At 40.4% G+C, this 26,647-nt stretch overlaps 1 protein-coding gene and 1 pseudogene across 7 annotated transcripts in view; one reads left to right on the plus strand and one right to left on the minus strand.

Annotated features, from left to right (window-relative positions):
* Positions 1-26,647, minus strand: part of LOC134227655 (uncharacterized protein DDB_G0283357-like) — a 695,055-nt gene that overhangs the window by 642,616 nt on the left and 25,792 nt on the right. The window lies entirely within an intron of this gene.
* On the plus strand, positions 8,409-11,218 carry LOC134206321 (uncharacterized; annotated as a pseudogene).

Consider the following 26,647-nt stretch of genomic DNA (forward strand, 5'->3'; position numbering starts at 1 on the left):
AATGCTTTTGTCCAATTTCATCAATTTTTCAAAATTTATAAGAATTTGAATTTGGGCCAAATTTTGCCTATCTCAATAATTTTGCATAACCCTGTATCTGTGTGTGAGCTCTGTCTTTTGCACGATGTGGGGAATTGAGATCTTGCTGATTGTACCCCACGTTCCATATTCCTCAAAATGCTTACTTTCGGTTATTCACATTACTAGTCTGATCAAGAATTTTCCAGGGAATCGAGTGGAGTTATTTTTGCCAACCGAACGACTAAAGAGCTGAAATATTGCTCATTTTACCTCACGTTCAATTATTTTCTAACTATTTTCCAACTACCCAACGCAATTCCGTATAATACAATAAGGCTACTCCACTTGAAGCCATACGTGCTACGTTCGTCGTTACGCTGGTTTCCGTGGACCAGAATGGGGCTGTTTCGTTAGAGGTCACAGGTGAGAAGTCTATCGTTATGCTGGTGGATCAGAAGTTTTTAGATCACCTAAACTGCGTAGTACTGGCCTATAGACACAAACTCATGCAGATATGGGAATCTTATGCTTGAAATGACAGTATAACTATTGTAATGATAAATGATTCGGCACCAGCATTTCAACAGGGTGAAATTGCTTTTGCAAGCAAAAAATTCTCCCGTAGCTGGTGGGCTAATTTTGTGCCACCAAAGCAAACCAGCACCATGTACTGAAAGAAGAGAATTCGCTGCTTCCATCAGTGAGGTTGGAAACCGTATCTCGAAAAATTGTGTCGAACCCGTTAAATCATTATTACAAGTACTGTTCTATATACAGGACGCTGAGACTTTAAAGCTTTGTCCCATTTTAAGGACGCTAGGGTAATTTGAGAATCGGGAAAATACCATACAACACTTTCTACACTTACCATTGAAAAATTGTGTTTGAAGTTAATAAAATTTCTAGTAGGGTAACGGCACCAATAGTGAAAGTATTAGTAGGTGGAACATTTTTTTAATCGATAATTATGCAAAATTTACACCTTCAATACCTTAGTCGATAGATAAACTAATCTTCTTCTTCTTATATATAAAAATGAAATGGTCTGTGTTCGTATCCGCATAACTCGAAAACGGCTGGATGGATTTTTTTCATTTCTTCAGCAGAAACATTCGTTATAGTTTCCGACGGGTTTATATGATATTTCTTCTGTGGAAAATCATTAGTTAAGTTGAGTAAATCATGTAGTACTAAAATGAAGATTTGTATGGAAATTTCGCATAGGCTCTTCTCAACGCGCATTTTCGCCTACTACGCAGGACAACGTCTGCCGGGTCGACTAGTTTGCTTACAAAAATGAAATTGATGTTATTTAATTACCAAATATTACTTGCACCACTAATGGGTACACTGTTCCTTAAGTGGTGGTAAAAAATTATGTTGGTTCCCATAGTGGTGCTATCCATCGATTTCTTATGAGACTTGGTAGTATTGGTACAGTTGCACCACTGAGGAAAATTGTTTTTAATAGTTTTTTAAGCGAAATCTTTGGATAAGCTGCATTCAAGAGGGTATTAAAAGCATGACGCATCAACTGAAACCATCGTGAAGTGTATACTTATGATAAATTACATAAAAAACCAATTGGCGCTCAAATTGCATTTCTCTTAAAAACATTGTGTAACTTTATTTCAGCGAGTTTTATGAAATTAAAAATTAACTTTATCGCACTTTAAGCAACTTCAAGCCGACACATATGAATTGAGATTAAATACGATTCGGTTCCAAATAAAACCATCACCCAGTACGTGGAATACTGAAGGGGATTATACCATCAATCACGAGTCAAATTAATATGTAACTGAACTAGATGCCAATTTATGCGTGTGCACTTCAAAACCAATTACAGGCATTGACGCGGTGTTGAGCGGAAGTGCCATACTGCCTGCAGCAACATCTCACCGTCATCGACGACGGCATATTACAACCCGTTTTTCGGCACCCGGGGCCATAAGCGTCATAATCTGCGTACGACAGGATTAGTGAGTGGTCGAACTCGAGATTAGCATAAAGCTTCGAGGAACCGTTGTGTTGTCACTTTATTTTTCATTCAACGACAAGCTCTGTCGTCGCACAGTGGCGCCTGCCGGAACGGGGTTGGATGTATCCGTGTTTTGTTTGTATTTTTTCTTATTTGAAAAATTTCAAAAACAGAAACAGGAATAGATGGTTTTCATACTGGTCGGGTTCCAACCCATCATTGTAACTTTTTAGTCAAAATTACTTTTGAGCCCCGCAAAACAGCTACATCCAATGTTTAAAACTACGAAACAGTCACAGCACTATAGACTATAGTACGCGAAGCAGGGATTATCGCAAATTTTCCATTTCAATTCAACCACATTTTGGTGTGAACTGATTCCACTGTGCCGTATGGTGGTTCAGTTAAGTAGTATGGAGCCCACATGTGTTAATTTGTCGCACATAATTAATATTCGTGAGCGGTCCAATGCGCCACTCTGAATGGATTAAAGACAGCAGTAATAAAAGATAAATTTCGCACCAATGTGTCAATTAGTTATGTGTAAATTGGGCGGTGTTTCACTTAGGGATAACATTTTTACGTTTATTGTGGCATAACCTTTGAACGTTTGTACCTCGGTCAGGCTTCTAATTTCAAAAGCGATTTTTGGTTAGCACAAAAATATCGAATCAGAAAGATGGAATTAGTGGCATTGCTACACCCAACCAGCGACTGTTAAATTTTCTAACAATTCTGTATAAGAACCTACTAAAACTTGTATAAGAACTGAGCCTATGCGAAATTGTTAGATTCTTTTACAAAAAAATTAAGCTAATACAAATATTGTATGAGACATTACAAATATTGTAAGAAAAGCTTGCAAAATTGTAAGGTCTCAAACAGTATTTGTATAAAAATCTAGCATTTTCCCATATACCCAGTTCTTATAATGGTTTTGGTTCTTATATAGTTCTTATATAGAATTGTTAGAAAATCCAACAATCACCGGTTGTGTGTACACTCATATACTAAACCGTTACTTGCAAATCTTAATTTAAGTGCAATGTAGTGCGAGGATATAAAGAAACTCTTTGATGGATGGGGATATGTTTTTCTAAAAATACTTGAAAATAACCTAAAAAAAAGTATACGCTTCGGATTCGAGTAAAACAAATAGACGCTGAGTGCAAGGAAAGCAGATCAAGCAAAATAAATCCATGTGAGCGAATTATGTGAGCAAGGTTTAAAGGAAGCAGCATCATACCTTTAATTTTAAACGAGGCTTCATTTGCGAACATTGAATTCAACATCAAATAAATAAATAACTAATTTACGAAAAAGTGGAAAATGTTCGTAATCAACCATCATATGTACAATTGTTATATATCCTCTAAATGAAACTCTGTAATTCTGACTGGCCCGGTTTGTTTGGGGAGGGTAGTCAAAATAAAATCCTCAAGCTTGTTCGATGTGTATATACTATATATGAACTCGAATAGCAAATCAAATTCAGATACAAACAAGAATAATAATTTTCGCCGTCTATGTAGAACGAAAGAGAAAAGAAAATTTTCAAGACAACCAGTTAAACACTGAAAACGCGGGATGATGATCCTAGTTCGCAAGACCATGACAATCCTTTTGACTGCACGGATGCATTTTGGACCATTCTTCTCCCTCATTTCGTTCTGTTTCTAACAGTGACCCTTATTTCAGATTGGCATTTTCTCCGCACACAACAGGTACCAACACTTCCATGTCTTCTAATTACACAAATTATGTTTCTCCGCATGCTTTTGCACTGAAACTGAATGGCTCCCAACCAGCCAACGAACGATCAGGCAGCCTCAACGCAAGGAACGAACGAACCTTTCTCCGGCACGTAACCTCCGTAGAGGTAGGCACGTTTTTCACCTCCTGCGGGGTCGCCCTGGATGGGGCAGAACGGTCGGGGGCCATTCGGAAAAGTCCATGTAAATGAAAATTTGTTTGCCAATTTGGCGGCTTGGCTGGGCTGAGATCTCTGGATTTGATGGAATTAAATTGGGAAAACACGAATAAGCACCACCCGCCAGTGGCGGCTCGAGCGCCAGGCACCGTACGGATACGGTCGTTGGGTGCTCTGGCGAAAAAAAAAATGGAATAAAAAGAGGAGGGGGTTAAACACCGGAAAATGTGCTGAGTGTGGAACAAGGGAAGTTGTTAGCTTTCCTCCCGCGCGGTCGATGAATGGGCGGAGAACGTTGATCGGTGGGATTTTTAAAGCTATTGCTAAACAAAAACCGATGGCTGAGATGGGTGCGAGTAGGGAAGGAGCGCTTCGCTAAGTGAAAAGTAAATTTTCCGCGAATGGCTTTACGGAGGATTTTCAGGTTATGATGTCGTTTCGGAAACATTTCGGAGGGAAAATGGTCATGATGGCAGGGAATATTGGTGATTATGGGCATTGAACATAAATTCACTTTGCATAGGCTTAATAATGAAATTATTGTGCGGCTTAGCGGTGATTTTCGTTTGTTCAATTGATTCGCCAAATTTGCTATTGGAACTTGAGGTCACAACAGTAGGACTTGAAGTTCTTTACATAAATGAAACAACGAAACGTGATTACATCAGGATCGCTCCAAACTACAAGAAAATTTAAAACTATACACTGAACAAAACTAACATTTATGAATGTTCATACCTAACAATTGAGGGGAAAATGTTACCTGTAATGAAAAGAAAAAAAACAATCAATTAGATGAAATATTAATGTAATCAAGAAATATTCAATAAAATGTATGGAAAAGCTATATAATAGAGTCCCATTTTTAATAATTTGTAATGACAATTTGTAGTAATAATTTGTGTGTGTATTTTACATTTTTAATATGTTTTCCTATTTTGATAAGTCAAACAAGCAACATAATTATTAGTATACCGATAAATGAGCACAATGATTATCATGTTACTTAGAGCATCCTGTCGTAGTTTTGAGACTACTTCTAGTATAATATTTTTTAAACTTTCTCCTTGGGTTATTCATTTTTTTTTATTCTTAATGGCCTTGCAGACCCGCATGCTAGCAATCCTACGTCCTTGCTCACAAGGCCGACAAGAGACATTGCTTGCTACTGCCTTGGTGAGATAATCATCGGCGGTGAATTTGTTTTACTCCAACAGGGAATTTCTATATGGCAAAAGCTTTCCGGAAATCGATGATCCGCGTCCAATTTCTCACTTCAACAGGAGACCGGTCGAGTGAGGCAGTGGATTCAGAAATTCCAGGTGAAGCAGCCAGTTTAATAGGACTCCGACAGCACGAAGTCGGTACTTTAATTCAAGACCAATATTTGAAAAGGGCGTAACAACCAAAATTTATTCCTTCTGATTCTTCGTCCACATATATAGCTATATACGTAAATGAAGGATTAGAAGGAATAAACTTTGGCTGTTACGTCCTTTTCAAATGTTAGTCTAGAATTGGTCACATTCTACTCGGTCTCGGTTTGTTACTGTACTACAGTCAATCTTTCATGAGTCGATATTTAAGGGACCTTCGACTAATGGAAACACCGAGATGTGGAATATAAAGTCCTTGAAAAGCTGTTTTGTCACAGTAACCCAGACATTTTTTTTTTAATATGGAATAATTTGCTTCCATGAGTCGATATCGAGTCATAGAACATCGTCTCATAGAGGTTTGACTGTATTCCCTGAATAAATAACGTAGCCATGTAAACAGCTTGGAATACGGACAAGGATAATTGAGACGTAGTTAGAAATAAACCTAAATCAAACTATAGAAAATCGCGTTCGTTTTTTGAAATATAATTATATATTTATAGTTAAAATCTGTGTATTGTGTATTGTGAAGTGAATTTCAAAAGGAAACATTTGTGTTAGCTTGATATTAAGTGGAAAACAACGTCGTGGAAACAGGTGTATCTGCTAGTAACAATGGAGCAATGCATCAAACCAACAGCTCAGACATAGGAAAATGAAAATATTAATTTTGTTCCTCATAATTCGAGTCTTGTGAACTAAAATATAACTTAAACCGAATTTTAAATAATTTTCCAAACATTGAAGCATGTGGTCCATTTATTTTTGTGTACCTTCGATGTAAAATATTGTAATATAATCGATTTTCAATTACATTTATTGAAGGTTGTGATTAATATAAAGGCTGTTATTAATATGGGAGCATTTACCTTATGATGCATAATTTAAAATGGTTGCATTGAGTGACCCCAAGACACGAAAGGTTGATGTGGAGCATTGCACTGTTATCTTGAACAAAATCTTTTTGCTTAGTTTGTTCGTCATTTTGATTGTTTCACGCATACTGCGACGCAGCAAAGCTGAAAATTTATTTAGGGGAACTGTACCGTTTTTCATCTCACTGGACATATATTCATATCATCCCAAAACAAAGAAATACAGCACCAATCTTGTCGCTTCTTTGTGCTAACATGCGTGCTAACTGCTGAAAAAAATCATAAAAATAAGAAACAAATCAATCTCCTTTCCATTGCTTTGTTTTTGATAGGATGGAAATGGGATGAACTGCCGAACCGTTCCCCTAATAATAAAAAATACACCTTTGCGTTGCTTCCGTATTTAGTGGAGTGCCCTTGAAAACGCGAATACATTTAGTATTGGATTCCATGAGGGTTGCCCTTAATTTTAATTTCCATTATTAAATCGAATTATTGGTAGAACAGTGGATTATCGAAGCAACAAGATCTCTTCACTCTGACAAACACGAAGCCGGAAAATGCAACACGGGCCAGTTTTGCTATTATAATAAGATTTTGGCAAACAAGTGAAACCCTTCTAGAACTGAGAGCATTGAGAACTTGTTAAGGAATGCATATTGTCGGCATCGTGTGCCCTAAGGAAAAAGTCTCCTCCAGTAGCATTAGTTTGTCATGGAACACAGTGAAGAGTGAAGAATAAAAGTTCTTGCAGAAGCTGTGTATCTACGTAACGTGAAAAAGCGGCCTTCTTCAGATTTTACTTTCTCGCAATCGATGACAATGGCTATTCATAAGGGGGAAGGGTCATTTGGCCGGAAGCCATTTGGCCGAATGCTACAAGGCCGTACAAATCATTAGGCCGAATGCGTCATTTGGCCGAAAGGGTCATTTGGCCGAAAGCTTCATTTTGCCGAAAGGGTCGTTTGGCCGAATAGGTTATTTGAAAAGTGAAAAATCAAGAACGAGAGAAGAGACGTTTCACTACTCACTCTTCATTTTTTCTCTTCTCAAAGTAAGAAGTTGAAAAGCGCGAAATGAATAGTGAGACGTCTCACAACCCACTTCGCACTACTCACTTCTCGCTGTAAAAAGTGAGAAGCGCCAAGTGAATAGTGAGAAGACGTCTCTCTTCTTACTCCTAATTTCTCATTTTTCGAAAGACCTATTCGACCAAATGACCTATTCGGTCAAATGTCTTATTAGACCAAATTTCTTATTCGGCCATGACCAAATTTCTTATTCGGCAAATGACCCTTTCAGCCAAATGACCCTTTCGGCCAAACGACCCTTTCGACCAAATGACCCTTTCGGCCAAACGACCCTTTTGGTCAAATGATCCTTTCGGCCAAACGACCCTCTCGACCAAATGACCCTTTCGGCCAAACGACCCTTTTGGCCAAATGACCCTTTCGGCCAAACGACCCTTTCAGCCTGATGACCCAAATGGATTTCGGCCAAACGACCTTTCCCGGTCATAAGGAAAGTTGATTATCTTTGAATCACAGAGGAATCGGCAGCTTTGATCTCAATGAGTGGAACGACTACCGGAAGACCTGTACGAAGGAGCTTGGATTTGTTCGGTCAGTTTTGTTTCGCATTTCTTTTATTTCGGTTCCTCCGATTAAAATTCGAACAAAATCGACAAAGTTTTAAAAATATTGATTTCGTGCGCGTTTTTCCTGCTGAACGAATTGCGATTTTGAAAATGGCTGCAAACGAACACTAGAGTATATTTTTGCAGATCGAGTAAAAGTAAGTATGCATATAACAATATGTTTCCGGTTCGGTAGCATTGTATTGGTATTCGATTATTTTGCATGAAGAGCCTGAAGGAACGCCGATTGTTTCTGATGATCCACCGGTGGCGGAGTCCATCCCTTCGGATGCAGAATCTGTCCTAATCGATCCTTCGTCTTCATCATCATGGAAACGGAAGAAAACTGAAAAAGAAGTGAAGAAACAGGCATTGCAAAAGTTCAAAGAGGAGTGGACGACCGACGATTATTCGTGTTTCTCCAGATATGAAAATGATCCGTTTTTTGCTTGGTGCAAAATATGCTTGGATAAGCTAAACATCTTTCGTGGTGGAAAATCTAATTTATCAACCCACCTTCAAACGAAGCGACATCAGGAAGCGGTGACCAAAATTTTGGCAGAAAAGAAAGAAATTTTTGAAAAATATGGATACTCAGAGTTGTTGGGCAGTGGAGAACAACATTTCGTTTTCAGCGGTCGATAGGCTGGTGACAGTTCTCAGAACGATCGATCCTGAGTCGGCCGTTTTTTCTAAGCTGAAGTTGGGAAGGATTTAAGTCTGGGCAGTTGTTGATGATGTGTTGGCCAAATCGCAACATGAGGAATAGAGTCTCCATTTCCCGGCCATTTTCGTTGTCCCGGGATTCGGGATAAACTTGTTCGTATATCCCGGGAAATCCCGGGATCCCGGGATTTTTCGATGTTTCCTTAGAACATTTTTTTTATTTAAAACGATTTTATTCAATGTTCAGGGGTAAAATTCATATTTTAGGAAGGCCAGATAATACAGATTTCAAATTGGAACTCAATTCAATTCTGATTTGAATCGATTCTTTCGAAAAAAACGACTTTAAGAAGCAAATAATATTCACGTTTTTCTCGAAAGGTAGAGTGCCCTTTTGGAATATATGATCGCCTAGTCCGAGAAGAAGGGTTCGCTGGCGGTGGAAGTCGGCTTGTCTGTTTGCATTGTTTTGAATACCGCCAGCGGGGGTGGCCAATGGGTCTGGGGGGTGAGAATGGGTCATCGCTCTCATCGGCAGTCTGGAGGTCGTAGAGCAAAATCGTTCAAGAAGGTCTCTTATATTTTAGTCTTCTTGCCTTCAGATACATTCAATCTATTCTACAAGCATTCTGAGTACTTGAAACAGTGACCCATTCTCACCCCCATTTGACCCATTGTCATCCCTGACGACGGTATCCATTGGGTTTAGACAGTTGCTGGGTTTGCATTCAATACCCTAGTGACGAAAGATGGAAGATGCGCAGTAGAATCGTACTGGACCCATAACCTATTGGAGATATGAGAACCCCATCACAAAGAAAACACAATACTAGAGTATCCTCCAACCCATGGCAGAGTACTAATTGATACTTTTGCCAAGAGTTGCAGCTCTTCCTAATCTTGAACTGATCGCTTCCTAATCTTGATGTTAATCGTTAATTTATCGTTATCGCCGATAAAGTTAATTATGTTCAGCGTAATCGCTTTCTGGGTTAAAGATGAATCAACTCAATTATTATCGGAGTTCGATAATTTAATGTAAGTTAACTCGATAGTTTAACGATAATGGGGTTAATAGATTACGTGATTAAAGTTGGTATATAATTTTGACAAAAGCCGAGAATTGGACAAATTGATTACAGCTTGTTGACTTGAGTAGATTTTGATTAAAGCGATACACAAAAAAAATAGGCAGAGCATCGGGGTCGGACCAGTTGTACTTGCGTATGTGCTGGAAAGTTTGTTGCACGAACGTCGGTTGGAAGGACATGAATTGGATCAAGAATTGTTTTGGAGGCAAGAAGCTCAGGAAGACTGACTCAATGTTGGGCGGCGCGAGGAGATTAGCAAGGCGAATAGCAGCTAGTGTACACAACAACACAATCTCGCTGTAGATGGGAGATGGCTAGGAAGCAGTCGCCAAATAGATGTAGCTGATCTTGTACTGTAGATACTTGTCGTTTAATTAATAGAGAGCTGTTGCTGCTAGAAAAAGTATCATTCAGTGGTATAGGGGAATCTAATATTTTGTGTGAAGGTGTTCTACTAACTATCTCCGATATTTTCATGTCTGTTCCTCTTTTACTAATTTAATAATAAGACGATATCGATTGTGCATCACAAAGAACCTTGGCTCCGTATACATGCCTGAGCCTACCAAATAAACTAACTAGGAAAAAAAATCATGTCTGATGGGAGGTATAAAAATATGATATGAGTTCTAAGTTGAGTTTCGCGTTCAAAACAAATAACTTTTGTAAGTAGAAAAATTACACTGTTTGTGAACCGGAAATGAAATAGTATTTTTTGTCCCGGGTATCCCGGGATTTTCGGGATTTCAAAAATAATATCCCGGGAATCGGGAAATCCCGAATTTTCCTAAATCCCGGGATTTTTTGTCCCGGGTTGGAAACTCTAATGAGGAACCAGTGCAGAAGGTGCAGTCGCAGAATTTTTCACTGATGACTGACGAGTCGACGGATATCAGTACGTCGAAGACTCTTGCGATGGCGGTGAGGCTTATGGATGACACAAATGCGGACAAATTTCAGGTATGTCGTATTCTTTGTATATTTATATTCACACATACGTGAAAATTTACAACAAATTGAACATATTAAATATCAGGTATGTGACACGTTCTACAAAAATGGTGGAGTTGAAGGTTTGTGACCACCGGTCCATATACAACGCTATTATCGATGAGTTTGATGGGGGATGGGATCGACTACAAAATACGACTTGAGGGTTTCGCTTTCGATGATAGGTTCCCATAATTCCGTTATGAAGCTTTTGAAAGACGATTGCCCCGATTTGATTGTTGTCAAATGTACATGCCATTCCTTAGCGCTATGTGCAAGCTATGCTTGCGAAGCGTTGCCACCGTACGTAAAACAGTTACTGAGGGATATATACAGCTATTTGTCTCACAGCCCCAAGCGAGTTGCCGAATTTAGTACCATCCAGGAAATTCTAGAGCTGCAGCCATTGAAGATGCTGCACACTTTTCAAACAAGATAGTTGTCCCTCGAAGCAGTGGTCAACCGAAATCTAGAGCGGTTGCCAGAGTTGAGACTATTTTTCTCGTTCCAGTACAACTGCGACAAAAATCCAACAGCTAACAGAATCTTGACGCATTTGAATGATCCAATGACCAAGCCTATACTTGAGTTCCTTAACATCTTACCAAAGCATAAAGACTACATTGAGAAACAATTGTATCAGGGATAATGGATGATCCTCGAAAGAATACTTTCAGAGATATTTGCAGCAATTTCTACATCGAACTAGTCAAGCAAGTTAGGAAGCGTTTCAATTTCAACGATTCCACTTTGAAGATGTCTGCAATGATGAATCCATTGAATTGGAAAATCTTCAACACTTGAGTCAAGTTTTGAAGGAGTTCCATACCTTTTAGGCGGAAAAGGACAGGCAGGGACTAGAAAACGAATTCCGTGAGTTGAAAATGAAAGTCATTTGTAAGGACTTGACGGTCAATGCATTGCTGAGCATTGAAGAATGTTTGAACAAGCTCCTTAATGTACGTAGAGCCAAAGGAAAGTTAGCTTTCCCGCTACTTCGAAATTTTGTTTTCAATTTCTTAATCATACCACATTCGTCTGCCGTTGTAGAACGCATTTTTTATTTGAGTCTCAATACAATAATAACAAATCCAAAGTGAGAAAAAGGCTATATAGGCTACTCAAACGCTGGATGCAATATTGCAAACTAAATTGTTCGTCAAAAGTTGTGGGGGAAGTTGCTTGGTACAACTGATCAGAGCCATTGCATCCAAGTTTTGCAAATATATGAATAAACACCATAACATCGTTGAAGAAGATTAATTAATGTATCATGCACTGAATAGTGGTTGAAGTAAATACAAATCGAAATAATAAAATGAACTATACATGACAGCCAAACTGAAGTTTTATTGGCATGTCATACAGATTTTCGAACTTTATTACAGATTAAAGCGATTTTCTGCAGCTGAAATACAGATTCAAATGTGGCAACACTGCTTGCCAGCTTACAAACCGTTTGTACCACTGTTCAGCGCACTTGTCCGCCCTTTCCTGGTATCACTTCTGAAATTTTCTCTTGAACCCATACATTGCGGTTTTCAATGTCCAGTTTTCCGCGAGCGGTAATGGCCGCCAGCTTTCTTGTGGGTACACACTTAATTTCTTTTACCGGGAGCTCAAGCAAACATATTTTTTGCTGAGATTTATGCCAAAGTTGCTGAAAATCAGCACATATTTTGCCGAAAATCAGCTAACAACCTTTGTTTTTGCTGGAGTATCAGTTTTTTATTCTGCGAATTTTTGCCGAGCGGCAGAAACAAAAATTGAGTGTGTAGTTTGAGGTTTCTAGTGGTCAACCACAGCCACTATTCCTACGATTAATGAATATACAATAAAACCAGAATTCTGACTAATGTAGAATACCAAAAAGTTTTGATGCAATAGATTCACACCTTTCTTATTCACTACATAGCACAATGGCCGAAAAAATACCTTATTTGGCCAAAACTAATCTCAACGCGTTTTTAGCTATATTTAGCTCTCCCGGAGGAGACTGAGGTACCCTAGGGTTCCTTTCAGACCATGAACGATGTGTTTCGTTCACTTCCACCGAACATTTACGTCTTTGTCTATGCCGACGATATATTGCTGGTAATCGTTGGCGACACTCCAGGCCGCACGCGAATACGAACCCAATCTGCCGTCAGGGCTGTGCATCGCTGGACCAGCTCTGTAGGCTACACTGTTACCGCCAGTAAGTGCGTCAGAGGACACGTCTGCCATTGGAGGCACCAGTTGTCCGGACCAATCGTCAAGTTGGGAGAGCATCCCATCCCCAACAAGAAAGTTGTAAAAGTTCATGGAGTGTCCATAAACCGTAGCCTATCATTCCTACCACAGTTCCGCGAAGTCAAAATTAATTGTAAAACAAGAGTTAATCTGCTTCGGATACTATCTAAACCGCACCGAAACACCGGCTAAGGATCGGGGAAGCTGATAGCCGCCTATTCTACGGCTTGGAACTTACCTGTATCGCACACCGTAACCTTATTGAAACACTGTCGCCAACTTTCAACTCATACGTTCGAGCCGATTGCTACCCTCTACACCAGCTGAGTCTGCCGAGGCAGGTAGCTTGGCATTTAGCCATCGTGTGCAAACGACCATCTGCGGAAAAGCCGCCTTTTTCGCCGCCGTAACTTCCGGAGAATACATGATCCCTCTCCTTATCATAGGAGACCGAATACTGCACGCGATGGCCGGTGTCGGTCTTCCCCAGCGTCGCGAGTCCGCTGGCATGGAGCGAGGAGCTGGCACTTTTTAACAGCCTACATTATCAGATCTAAGAGTAGGCATCGGGGTCATCGGGGCCAACATGACTAAATCGGACAGTCTCTCGTAATTTATCGCGTAGAACTGAATCCGATTTTTATATAATATAAACAATGCAAATTATGTTTTTTCTGCTCATAGAAGGCACACTCAGTGACAGTCGAATGAATGAGTTGGTGGAGTAGTCGTCTGACTATGTCATTCTATGTTTTGAATATTCATGCGATGTTTGACAAAATTCGATCCGAAATTGCTCCATGAAGATGAATATTTTAAGCTCTTGTCTCCCGGGCATCTGTATCATTTTTTCGGCCGAAGCAGATGCAGCTCTTAGCGCCGGCACCTACCCGTCCACGTGTTTCCAGTGTTATCTCCGCACTGCAGAGCAAACAGCCTAAACAAACCTGGTTCCAAGGCATCCTAGCAAATATGCTTCCGAATACGACCTTTGTCTGAATCCTGGGGCACTGTGGGAGCCGTAAAAACCTGGATTAGAAGGATAGTGCGAGGCAACTGGGAAATGTCTTGGAGAGTTTCCACTACTGGAGAGCTGCGGAAAATCAAGAGGACTACGTTGGCCAGGGCGGACCTGAGCGACCTGAAGGACCTGCAAATCCGAACAGGACACACGAGACTCTCACAAAACTTTGGGGGGAGCCCCTTCCGGACTATCTGCGAGGTATGCGGGATCCACAACATTGTAGAACATTATGTATGCCAATACCACAAATTCCAGCTTCCTAGGTATACCTGCCAGCATCATCAACGCACTTTCAAATGATACAGCTAGCATCACTACTCTCATCTGTTTCCTTAAAGATGGGGGCATATAGATGTACATACATCTAATCCAAAAGGCTTCACGGGCATTCCGAGGAAAAGCTCGGTATAAGAACCTTAACTCGAGACGCTCAGGCACTCCATGAAATCTTCCAAAGTTGAAGGTTTTAATTAAACTTAGCCTATGGAAGGTCTCAAGGTTGGACCTGAGGATGGCCATTTTAAGTTCCCTTCCCTTCCAAGTACCGGCCTTGACGAGTGAAGAACTGATCCAACTTCCAAAATTCACATAAATAAAGACAAAAAATAGATTGCTTTATCTGAATGCCATAAAGAGGCATTAGAATATTTGAAAGTAACCTTTCGCCTATACTAGGGTATGCTGGGACTTTACATAGGGGAAATGACGGCTTCGGCAGGTTTTTTTTCTAATATTGTGGGAAGGGTGGGAGGTATCTATAACTAGTTATGCTCAAATTTGGCCCAAAACATTTTTTTAATTTTTTTTTATTTAGTTTTAAACATTCTTTGCATATCAAAAAATATTGTGGCCAAATTTCATAAAATTTGGTCAACGAAAACCAACAAAACAGACCGAAGCCGTCATTTGCCCTACTAGAAAACAAAATACAAGAGATTTTTTTACTTTTTGTTTATTTATGACCTTTTTCGGACATTGGAAATTTTTTTTCACATATACGAAAGGCATGTAGTGTAGAGTATTTAGGGATAATTAAAAAATACAGCAGAATAATTAAAACTCAAGATTTCCTTACATTGCTCCAACCAGGAAATGTGGGGGACATTTCGATTTAAATCGGGGTATTTTGAGAATACGTCGAAGTAATCACTCCACAATTCTAACAGAATACCAACAAAGAAGGGTTAACTGTAGTACATTAATCGGCACAGCTCAGCAAATTAGGATAATGGCTGTACTCCCGCTAACCGCAAGTCAGACTTATCTGTATATGGCGCCCATATCCAGATAAGTCTGACTTGCGGTTAGTGACAGTTCGCAGTGTACAGTATACTGTGTATAAGTGTGCGCAATTCTGTTCGCTTGTTGTCCGGCTTCGTTATTAGCATTAGCATTGAGCAATTTGAACAAATTCGTAGGTGGTACAAGACTGGGCTATTGTACGAGAGTAGAATCACTTTCATCCGTTAAAACAGGTATTGATTTGGGACAAAACGTCGTCGTTATTGGTCCGGCATCGCTATTGGTCTTGAATCAAAGAAGCTTCGAAGTACAGTGAGAATAACTTTCTAGTTCCGAGAAAACTATTCAATGGTGAGCTGTGCATTAATTGATGTTTCTCGGCCAATCACGGCTAGCAACTACGATGGGTACAGTCAATCAAGCTAAGCTAAGCCAACACGTCATTTGGCTGAATAGGTCGTTTGAACGAACATGTCATATGGCCGAGCAGGACATTTGGCCGAATCGGTCATTTGAAAAGTGAAAACTTCGCGCTTCTCACTCTCACTTTTTCACTCCTTATTTCTCAATTTTTCAATGTGGAAAATGATTAGTGCGAAGTGAGAAGTGAGATGTCTCACTACTTACTTCTCACTTTTTACAGTAAGCAGTGAGAAATGAAAAGTGAGTATGGAGACGTCTCACTTCTCACTCCTCATTTCTCACTTCTAACTGTAAATAGTGAGTGGCGCGAAGTGAGTAATGAGACGTCTCACTACTCACTTCGCGCTTTTCACTTTTTACAGAATGAAGTGAGAAATGAGGAGTGAGAAGTGAGACGTCTCACTACTCTCGTCGCGCTTCTGATTATTTACTGTGCGAAGTGAGACGACTCACTTCTCACTTCTTACTGTGAGAAGTGAGAAGTAAGTAGTGAGACAGTTCACTTCTCACTTCGCATGTCATATTTGGCCAAATGTCCTATTCGGCCTACTCGACCGATTGTATAACATTTTACCGAAAACTATTTCGCGCAATTCATTTTCGCGGTTGAGCATTTCGCGGAATAACATTTGGCGGTTTGTAGCTTTTCGCGGTATGACATTTTGCGGATTGTACCTTTTCGCCGAATGACTTTTGGCAGATGGTACACTCGTGGAATGCACCATTTCGCAGAATATTAAAAATAATAGCTTAGTGTTCACAGCAATTATTACCTTCGAGTTATCTAAGCCAAGTTATAATTTTTTTTTTTGCAATCGTGTAACACGAGATTAACACGTTAAAACTTGTATACCTAAAACAGTCGAGAAAATTCTCATCGATAAATTACCTATTCCGGGCCAGAAGTTGAACCCAGCCTCCTGCACCATAGCCTTGCTGGCAGCCACGCACCTTCGCGCACGGCTAAGGAAGGCCTCTCAGAATATGTAGAAGTGGTTTTCAAAATGTCAATTACCCCTTACAAATCCTGTCAGCTACAGACGGGCCAGATATAAGGAAGGGATTATGTCTTCTCTTTACTTTGTAACGGATGGACGATTTTATGAATAATCCTTTATTTTTTTCCTGTCGCCTTAAACCGAGCAACGTATTCATTTAAATATAGCATTATATCCTGCCTTCGTTTTGTACCGGACAGAGGCAGCCATTTAAAGAAGGCATTACCCCTTCCTTCACGTTATGCCGGACAGACGCATCAATTTAAAGAAAGCATCCTTCGCCTTATCCCAGGCAGACACGTTCTTTAAAAGAAGGCATTATCAACTCTTTTCGTCTTATACCGGGCAGATTCATCCATTTAAACAAGGTGTTACCCCTCCCTTCGCCTTATACTGGGCAAATGCGTACTTTTAAAGAAGGCATTATTAATTACTTTCGCCTTATACCGGACAGATGTATCCATTTGAAGAAGGCGTTCCGTTCGCCTTATACTGGACAGACTCGTTCTTCCAAAGAAAGCGTTATCAACTCCTTTCGCCTTATACCGGGCAGATGCACCCATTTGAAGAAGGCGTTTTCCCGTCCCTTCGCCTTGTACCGGGCAGACGCGTAGGCAGATACATCCATGTGGAGAAGACGTTACTCCACCGTTCACGTTATACCGGGCAGACGGTTTCCTTTAAATAAGGCATTATCAACTGTAGCAGTCAGGAATATTGTGAATAAATTTGTATATAGTTTTTGTAAATAAGGTAGATTGTAAGCAGTTACATCTTTCAATCGCCAATAAATTTACATAATTGTCCCTTGACGTAGGCAAACGGGCACTATCAATTAGCCAAGCTCTCCAAGGTCGAGGCCATTTGTTTTTCGGATAAGGTGGGAGAGGGAAAGCAGCACAACTTTCGTGTCAATTATCCATCGTGCCAATAAGGTCACGATCGTACACGAAGAGGGTCGGGAAATGACGTGTTTCCGGTTGTGTTCGAGCCCACCATCCTTGAGCTGAGGATTCACGGACTCGATCATTTCGTCCGTGATCAGCTAATGAGTTGGAAGTGTCCGCGTTTGCTAGTAATTATTTCAATTGCTCGAAAGTATGTGTTACTGTGACTTTAAATGTAATTAGTTAATTAATAATTGTTCATTCCTTAGCAATTAGGCAGAAAGTGTGCGTAAAGATTTTGTGTGCGAGAGTAGGCGAAGAAAACCTTGTGAAGGTAAAGTTTGTTGCTCTAAAGTGTGCTAAATGTGTTTGTGCTCATGTGTTTTGTGTAGCCAAATTGCAAATTGGCTTGATTTTCCCCCCCGCAGATTCTTTCCGCACCCAAGCGCGACGCTTCTCCCCAACGGACGGAAAATCCCCGACAACCGTCAACTGGTCGGAAGCGGACTGATCCGTTAACATATTAGTCCGAGGGAAGGCCAGGGGACCTCCACGTGGACGAGATCCACCAGCCGGTCCGTCAAACCGCCGGCAAGCAACCGCCATCGTGCAGCGCTTCATTAAGAAGCAATCACCGGCCGCCAACAAGCCGGGAGCGTCGACCCCACCGGCAGGTCATCGACTGGGTCAGGTCAGTAAGCCCAAACAAACCGGTGAGTCATCAAACCCTTTTTTTGATTGGAGTGCGGCGTCCGAGGAGGGCGCGTGGAGGAAAGTTTTTTGTGCCAGTCTTAGACTGAAGAGCCCAAATGTGCTGCTAAAGCCGAACCACATTTCGCGAGTCGCAAAACCCACCGACTATTGTTTGGGTCCGCCATCACGGACCCGTGAAATTCGTGCGTGAGCCCGTTTTGCCACCACCGAAAATTATCGTCGAGTAGCAGGAGCGCAGGCTACTTAGCAGCTACGCTGCGCAGAAAATGACGTCACTGTAAACATAAAGCACAGAGCACACAGTCAGAATATAGAGAGAGAACTAGGGAAGAGAAAACGCACACAAAATAGGAGATAGACATGAATGGAACGAACACAAATATTAATCGAACGAAACACAAACCCCGAATCGATATGTGCCTCTGTTAGAATTAAGTTAATAAATATGCTATGTGTTTGCCTCAATAAAATGTTTCTCTGTAGTCCCCCTAGCCATTCGATTGATTGATTGTGTTTAACGTCACAGCGCGAATTGTTTGTAGTTTCGAGTCCCGTCCTCCAAATGTTGAGTTTGATTGTGGGTTGTTTATGTTTCTTCCAGCTCATTGATGGTTGTTGGTGAGAGGAGAGAGTCTGCCGATGATGAGAGGCGCACTCCCCCTTAGAGTGTATTAGGTTCTGGTGGGCTCTCACCGACTCTTTGAGTGTATGGTGTGGCTGTACGGTATCGAGGGAAGATAGGGTGGACCCGATTTGGCACTTTTCGTTGTTGCTGGCTGGACCGATCCATAAATCCTTATCGGGAAAATTTAAATGGACTCGCCTTGAGAGAGTCTCATCCGGGCAAATTAAATTGGGCCGTGGTCTCCCTTGTGGAGTGGCGCTTAAGCCACGTGCTTTTTACGACGGATCGCTCCGTGCCGGCTACACAACTCACCTCGCCTTATATTGAACAGATGCATCCAATTAAAGAAGGCGTTACTCCTCCCTTCGCCTTATACTGGGCAGACGCATTCTTTTAAAGAAGGCATTTTCAACTCATCCATAGGCATTATCTCTTCCCTTTGCTTTATACCGGGCAGATGCGTTAATTCATAGAAGGGACTACCTCCTTTATTTTCTTTATACCGAGCAAACGTGTCCATTTCAGGAAGGCATTGTTCCCTCACATTGCGGTATAACGACCGGATGCGGTCATTCAAAGAAGGCATTACCTTCTTTCATTGCTTTAAATCACAATCCAAAAGAGCTTAGCCCGGATTGCATGTAATTAAGCAGAAATCGGTAAATATTTCAATGATAATTATTCTAACTGAATTCCGCCAAATGGCATTCCGCGGAATGATTTTCGGTGAAAAGGTGCATTCCGCGAAATGTCTTTCGGAAAAAAGGTGCATTCCGCGAAGTGTGTTTCGGAGAGATAATACATTCCGCAGAATGTCGCACCGCGAAATGTTTTTCGGCGAAATAGTATACAACCTATTCGGCCAAATGACCTATTCGGCTAAATGACCTTTTCGGCCAAACGACTTTCGTTCTAGTGGCGTTCGGCCAGAATCGGTTTCGGACAAACGACATATCAAACTCCATTATTTTAAAAGTTGTACATCTTGGATCATATTTGAAAAGATTGGAATCGCTAAAACGGTTCAAGGGTCAATTTTGGAAAACAACGACGTATCAAACTTCATGATTTTAAAAGCAATGGCATTCTATGCGCGCATTGAATTAGCTCGAGTTTGACGTGAACTTAGTGAAAACAATAGATGTCATTAGTGTATGTACGACGATGAATTCGATGAATGAGTGTTTCACGTGTTATGTCCGTTTGTCTGGTTCAAGGGTCATTTTGAAAATTACGCAAATTCCATCATGAGGTATATAAAATTTAATGATTTCTAAAGTAGTATCATTTTTATGCTAGTTTTGTGCACCCTTGACCACATTTGAATCGATTGGAATTGGTTGACGAGTGAAGCCTGGTACTTGTTCTGGGGTCAATTTTGTGAAATAGGCTACCAAACAGTAAATTTCCGTTTCGAATTTGTGATTCCTCGGTTTGGCTACCTGAGTAAACAGTTCTCATGCAGTACAGTTTTTTTTCGCTTTCCGTGCTCAATCGTTTGTGTAAGGAAAAGCTGAAATCCCCAACTTAAAGTTGATCGCTCTGATTTAATTGCTTGTTCCCGAAAACAACCTCTTGTCATTATTTAATGATTTAATAACCATCATTGCTGCTGCTTGGGGCGGTGTATAACCACATTATCCAAGTTCATCGTTTGGCGAATTGGGCTTCGTTCGTCATAAAACTTAAAAAAAAAATCCAAACTTTTCGATGGTTTGGTGAAGTGCACAGCACAAGGACGGATTCAACCGGAAGTTGGCAATCGATGCTGCCGTTTGTATTTCTGTGAATGCAAGGCAAAAGTTGTAGTTGTTGCAACGATGACGATGATGACGACGATGCTCGATAACCTCTTCATTCGAAGCTTCGAAAAAACAAATGCAACAGCCCCTCTCGACTTGGGTTCATTTTGGCGATTTTTCCTAGAGCCGAAACTAAACCTGAACCCAGCTGCAGCAGCGCTCGCAAGTTGTATGAATGGCGTGCAGATAAGTGGCGCTCGATTTCGGTGTGGATGGCTGGGCTTGCATGAGGAAATGCTCGAGCCAGTGATGATGCCGATGAACTCGATTCGGTAGGCAGGCTGAAGCTGCAGTTGAAGTTGAGGAAGTTGTTTTGAAATTTGGATGCTCGGTGGGTTTTAGAGCGGCGAGTCCTTCAAATGCAAAAGTATGACGACGGCCATGGGAAGTTGTATCCATCAAGTGAAGCTTTTAAGAGTTGCTGGTTGGGTTTCAGAACTATGCTGTGTGGATGCTGAAGATGTGGCGAAGGAGAGGGAGCACAGTTTGGTCATTTCAATTAAATTTTTTGACTGAGTATAGTGCACTGGACCCTCCTTAGCCGTGCGGTAAGACGCGCGGCTACAAAGCAAGATCATGCTGAGGGTGACTGGGTTCGATTCCCGGTGCCTGTCTAGACGATTTTCGAAATTGAGAAATTGCGCATAAAGTATCATCGTGTTAGTCTCAGAAAACTCGCAGTTAATAACTGTAGAAGTGCTCAATCAACATCAAGCTGTGAGGCGGCTCTGTCCCAGTGTGGGGATGTAATGCCAATAAGAAGAAGAAGAAGAAGAAGAAGAAGAAGATAGTGCAGTAAAGGTGCAGAGGTGTTTTAGAATTACAGAGGTAATATAGAATTTTAGAAACTAGTTCGACGATATTTATTATTGACATAGAGTTGAATATGGTCTTCGACAAAAGACCATACAGACTGATGACTGATCACATTTCACGTTGCTACATTTTTGAGCTTCAAATGAACTGATTGAATTGGTTTAAGTTAATTTAAAATCTGTCACGCTTGTGTGGCAAGATTCATGATACTTCAGGTAATTTTTCAGTACTGCCAAGATACGAATAATGGAGATGAATGAAATAGATCTCCATTTCCGGGGCGTATGTACATTAACCTGGAAATTGTCCGCTTGTTGATGGCTAATATTGTTTTTGCAACAGCTTGCGGTCTACACTCTTCTGGGCTCTACTTGGCACTTAGACCAAAAGACTCTTCGCTCGACCCCGTTTTTAATCCCATCCATCATTAAAGCAGTGCCAAAGTACGCAGACCAATTGCACAACCTTGGAAAGAAAACTACCTTCTCTATTCCGCTCTTCTGCGCCGTTGTACGCACGCATCAGGGCCAACGACGATTTGAAACTCATTAAAATGTTATAATTGACTGCTTTGAATAAGTAGTCGTGAAAGTTTTTCAATTTAAATTAATATTTCTCCCGGCAGACGGCTCTTGCAAAACCCTTCGCTTCCCATCAAGTCTGAATTCATTTGACGGAGAGAGTCAATAGCGAGTGAGTGAGGGCCAGATATTCGTCTAATAAGCTTTCTGTTTCTTCACGTTGCCAGTCGGAATACAGTATTCGCCCGATGGTGTCCGCACGATTTTTTTAAAGATCATTATTCTTAAAGGGATGCGATCTTTGATTGTTATTCCTTACTAATTATACGAAGTTATACCAACATTTTTCGTCTTGTATAGCACAGATTAAAAGACTTGTGAGCATACTGAGGTACAAAAAATTACTTAAATGCAATAGCAGCCTTGTTGTCACTGAACGTAAAAACAAACTGAAAGATTAATTTGACCTGAAAAAAAGTGTTGTTGCGGACACTGTTGAAGGACACTGTGGGCCACATTTTGTTACAAAAAGTAATGAAACGCTTCAATTTTAACCAATGGAAAACTAAGCTCAACTTGTCGATTCTATTTAATAAAATATCAAAATAAATGTCCAGTTTAAGTCTGAAAATCTTCGTGGAAAGATGCCAAATTTCAAAATACACAGTCACAGTTCTAAAAAAAGGGACAAATCATTCACTGTTCATTTCAATGGGAGACACAATCGGAAATATTCGCTTTTTTCATTCGGATAATTTTTTCGTAATATCGTTAAAATTAGTTACAAATGCAAAATCGACTCACTACTGTTCCTATCTTGCCGGTCCACCACCGCCGATGCGTACGGCATCGTCCGGAAGCTTCAGTACAGATGGTCTAGTCCGGGAAACAATGTACAAAGATGGGCGAAAATGATGCTAATTACTAGCCCTCACCACTGCAGCAAGCAGTCAGATAAACAATATTGTATTTACGCACAATGCCTATAAAGTAGGTAGGTACACCGACCAAGGCAAGGTGATGTGGTGCGAAACAGTTTTGTGTGCGATGAGATTAGCAACCACCACCACCATCGCCAACGCCATCTCCAGTGGCCATTGTCTTGAAAAGGGAAAACGCATTTTCATCGTGCCCAAACGGCATCTACAGCGGCCAACATGACGTGAGATGATTACTAAGCTGCGGTGTTGATGGTGGTTGGAAAATTAAGTGCAGCGCATTTGCACTGACAATGGCGCCGAGATATGTAAGAGGATTTGAAATGGTTTCGAAGAAAATTATGGGAAGATGCAGCTTCTTGTACAGATGCAACAATGACGAATTCAAGGATGCTTAATTTGTACATGACTCTTCCGGAGGTTTGCAGTGTGATGCAAGTAACTATCCAAAAGCTTATTCTGAAGATTGCTGCCCAGGTTTGAGTGTGCATGCCCGACCAGTAGATAGTAACGGATTTATATCAGAACTTGTTATTCTGTTATAGCAATTTTTTATAACAGCAGTTGTTAGAACATGTACCATTAGTAATTAAACAAAAATTGTAACACAATCTCTTCTAGTTTTAACAAAAATGTTACTAAATATGTTATCAATTGAACAAAAATATAACTCGATGTGATACATAAAAATTGGTGAAAATAGCTTACACTATAACTATTTATGTTATTGAAAAGATTATGATTATCCATAACGTAGGCCAGCGGTTCTCAACCTGGGGTACATGTACCCCTTCGGGGTATCTTCGCTGGCCTCAGGGCGAATGTAATAAAATTCCTTAATTTGATAAAGTTTTGATAATTTTTATGAATTTTTTATTCAAAAACTTCGCATTGTACATACAATGCACGCAAATCCAATCAGCAAATTAAATCCTAGTTAATCTTACCTACCACAACCAGCACAGTATATGAAGGGCTGTAGCACAAAAAGGTTATAGACCAAACGAAGAAGGAACAAATTTTGAAAATCTGATCGAAACAAAAATAAGTATATAAAGGAAAAATATTGATATGCTAGAATATGTTTCTGAACTAAAATCCATCCCCATTTGAGAGGCTTAAAGGACTTTTTTTTTCCTAAAAGCTAAAGAGCTGCATTGCAAGAAGCTTTGAAGCCCCCCTCAAAGCGGCCCCAAAGCCAAGTTTTAGCCTCCTTTTAAGAGCCTCGGTAACCTCCTTTAAAAAGACTCGGAAGTGTTTCAGAAGCCTTCTTGCAATAGGCTTGAACACCCCTTTCAAAAGGCTCGGAAGCCTCCTTTCAAGAGACTCGGAAGTCTTCTTTCAAGTGGCTCGGATCTTCAAAGTCTTGTAGGAAGCTTGATGTATGAACATAATTTGAATTGAAAAATTTCACGAAAAACCAAAATTTTTAAATAAATGTTTGGATAGAACTATATGAATAATGGAGAGACACATATCCCGTTAGTTTCCAAGATCGTTTTTTTATAAATATTATTAGTTACGCTTATTTTCATTAGGACGATAAAAAGGAGGTACCTCAATGAAATGAACGCAAAAGTTCGAAGGGGAACCTCCCAAGAAAAAGGTTGAGAATCACTGATTTAGACAAACAATAAATATTTTTTGACATGATTTTAGTTTTGATTTTGAAATATACAAATAGTCGCTGTTTGAAAAGCTCAAAACAAGTTTCACACTATATTTGTTGCAGATAAAATTGCATGCCGGAACAGTTAAAGGAACTTAGAACACCAGGTTTATGCATGATCGAATTGTAAGGTATACCCAAAGGCTCTATGGACTATGGATAGTTCACCTGGAAAACTAATTGATCTGTACTCCGGAATAGATCGAAGCACTTAGAACACCTGGTACAGGCATGATTGAATGACAGATTAGACAGTAAGAGATGTGCGCCGATCCAGCAATTGTCGTCGGTGGCGTCCTAATTTTACTTGATGGCGGCGGAATTTTTTTCAACGCGCCGGAAGTTATTTTAACCGGCGGCAGTGGCGTGAATCAACCTGGCAATATTTTCTTGCGTTTATTTTCCGGGAGGTTTTTATTTTTTGACGTAAACTACGTCTAAGGGGAAGACTCGGATACAGGGAGACAAATGAAAATTTCCAAATGCGAGACTGTCACGAAATCATGTAAGATTTTGAACTTGAATAGCGCCTTTATCTTCCGATGGATTTTTAAGATTCATATATCAATCGACTCGGAAATTCTCTACCAATTTGTCAACTATATTGAAACTTTAGGTTATGAACGTTAAAATAGGGTATCGGATCATTTTGGCAGCACCCTCTTTTCTTGTCCGCAAGAGTCTCGTTTCGGCCGTCGCCGTTCAGTGCGGTTGGCTTTTGGACTCTGCTTTTTGTGCGGTGTTTCGCACAAAAAGTAGAACAATGGAACCGGACCAGTGGCCGTGGTCGACGAAACAAAGGTAACAAAAATGCGTAATGTAGTGCATGCTGTATAAGAAGTGATGCAGATAGGGGCATGTTTGTGCAGGCATGAGACGATCAATTGTTATCAATGCCAATGCCCTTGCTAGTAATGCAATCATCGCAATGTAATTGCACAAACATGTTTACATATATTGAAAAATGACTTTGGAAAATGTTGAACATTTTTTTTTTTGCAAACTGAAAACTAATAAGGCCGTTACCCATATTTATTAAAAAAATATGGTCTATGCAAGGTCAAGGTCTACTGGTCTCCGCAAAGTCAAGAGGGAGGGGGTAATCTTCTTCTTCTACTGAATCGAGCGGCGTGAAAATTTGAATGCAGAGGTTTTTGGGGCCGGGGAAGGTTCTTAAGATGGTTCGAGACCCCTCTCCTCTTTGAAACCTGGTTCCTATACAAATGAAACATTAATTTCATCATAACTCGAGATCAAGCAAATGGAATCAAATCTGGCGTGTGGAGGTTTTGGAAGGGAATATATGTTTCTGTGGTAGTTTGCAACGCCTCCCCCTTCTGGAAAGGAGACATATTTAATAAAAATATTTTTATCGGCCTTATAATATTTTGTCCAATTAAATTCGCGCCTGAATCAGAACTTTGATTCAGGAAGTGTGAATGCACTTAAGATATTTTTATAATACGTGGGTGCAATCATGCGGTACTTATTGTACACGACAAAAGTTTCGGAACGCATACGTTCTTGAAACGAGCTATATGAGTTACAATAGAGCTATCACCTTCTTGCTCCCTGATCAGTGTTGGTAAAAACTCAAAATCTCAAAACTTATGGATGATTCAAATCAAGCGTGAGTTGAAACGCACCCAACTCAACACCTAAAAACTCATGGATGAGTTGAATCATCCATTTGAATCATCGTAGGTTTTCTTTTGTTATCCTTCGTTAAAAACAGTGTATTGACGTTTGTCGCATAAAATATTAGACACTCTTCCATGTATAAGCAATAAATTGCCCCCAAGTTGATTTCAAATGCGTTTTTAAAACAAAATGATTTTTTGGCAAATGAGTGAAATGACGCGTTTTAGCATGAAAAATTCAAGCGTGATGCATTCTTTTAAAATCGCAGACGATTTCGTTCGCACGGGAGGGCTCGTTGATTGAGATTTATGAGTGATTTTACCAACACTGTCCCTGATTCAAAAGTCTTGCAATGATAATATTAAAATGGTTGCACGAATATTTTATCCATAGTGACACTCAGTGTTGGTAGAATCATACTCAAATCTGAATCATCGAGGTTTCATGCACGAGCTAACTCGCCTGCGATTCTGTAGGGGGTGCATCGCGCTTGAGTTTCACGGCCAGAATCGCATCGCTTCGCTCACTCACCGAAAAATGCGAAAA

The sequence above is a fragment of the Armigeres subalbatus genome, chromosome 1, assembly GCF_024139115.2.
Source record: "Armigeres subalbatus isolate Guangzhou_Male chromosome 1, GZ_Asu_2, whole genome shotgun sequence".
In the NCBI taxonomy this organism is placed as follows: domain Eukaryota; kingdom Metazoa; phylum Arthropoda; class Insecta; order Diptera; family Culicidae; genus Armigeres; species Armigeres subalbatus.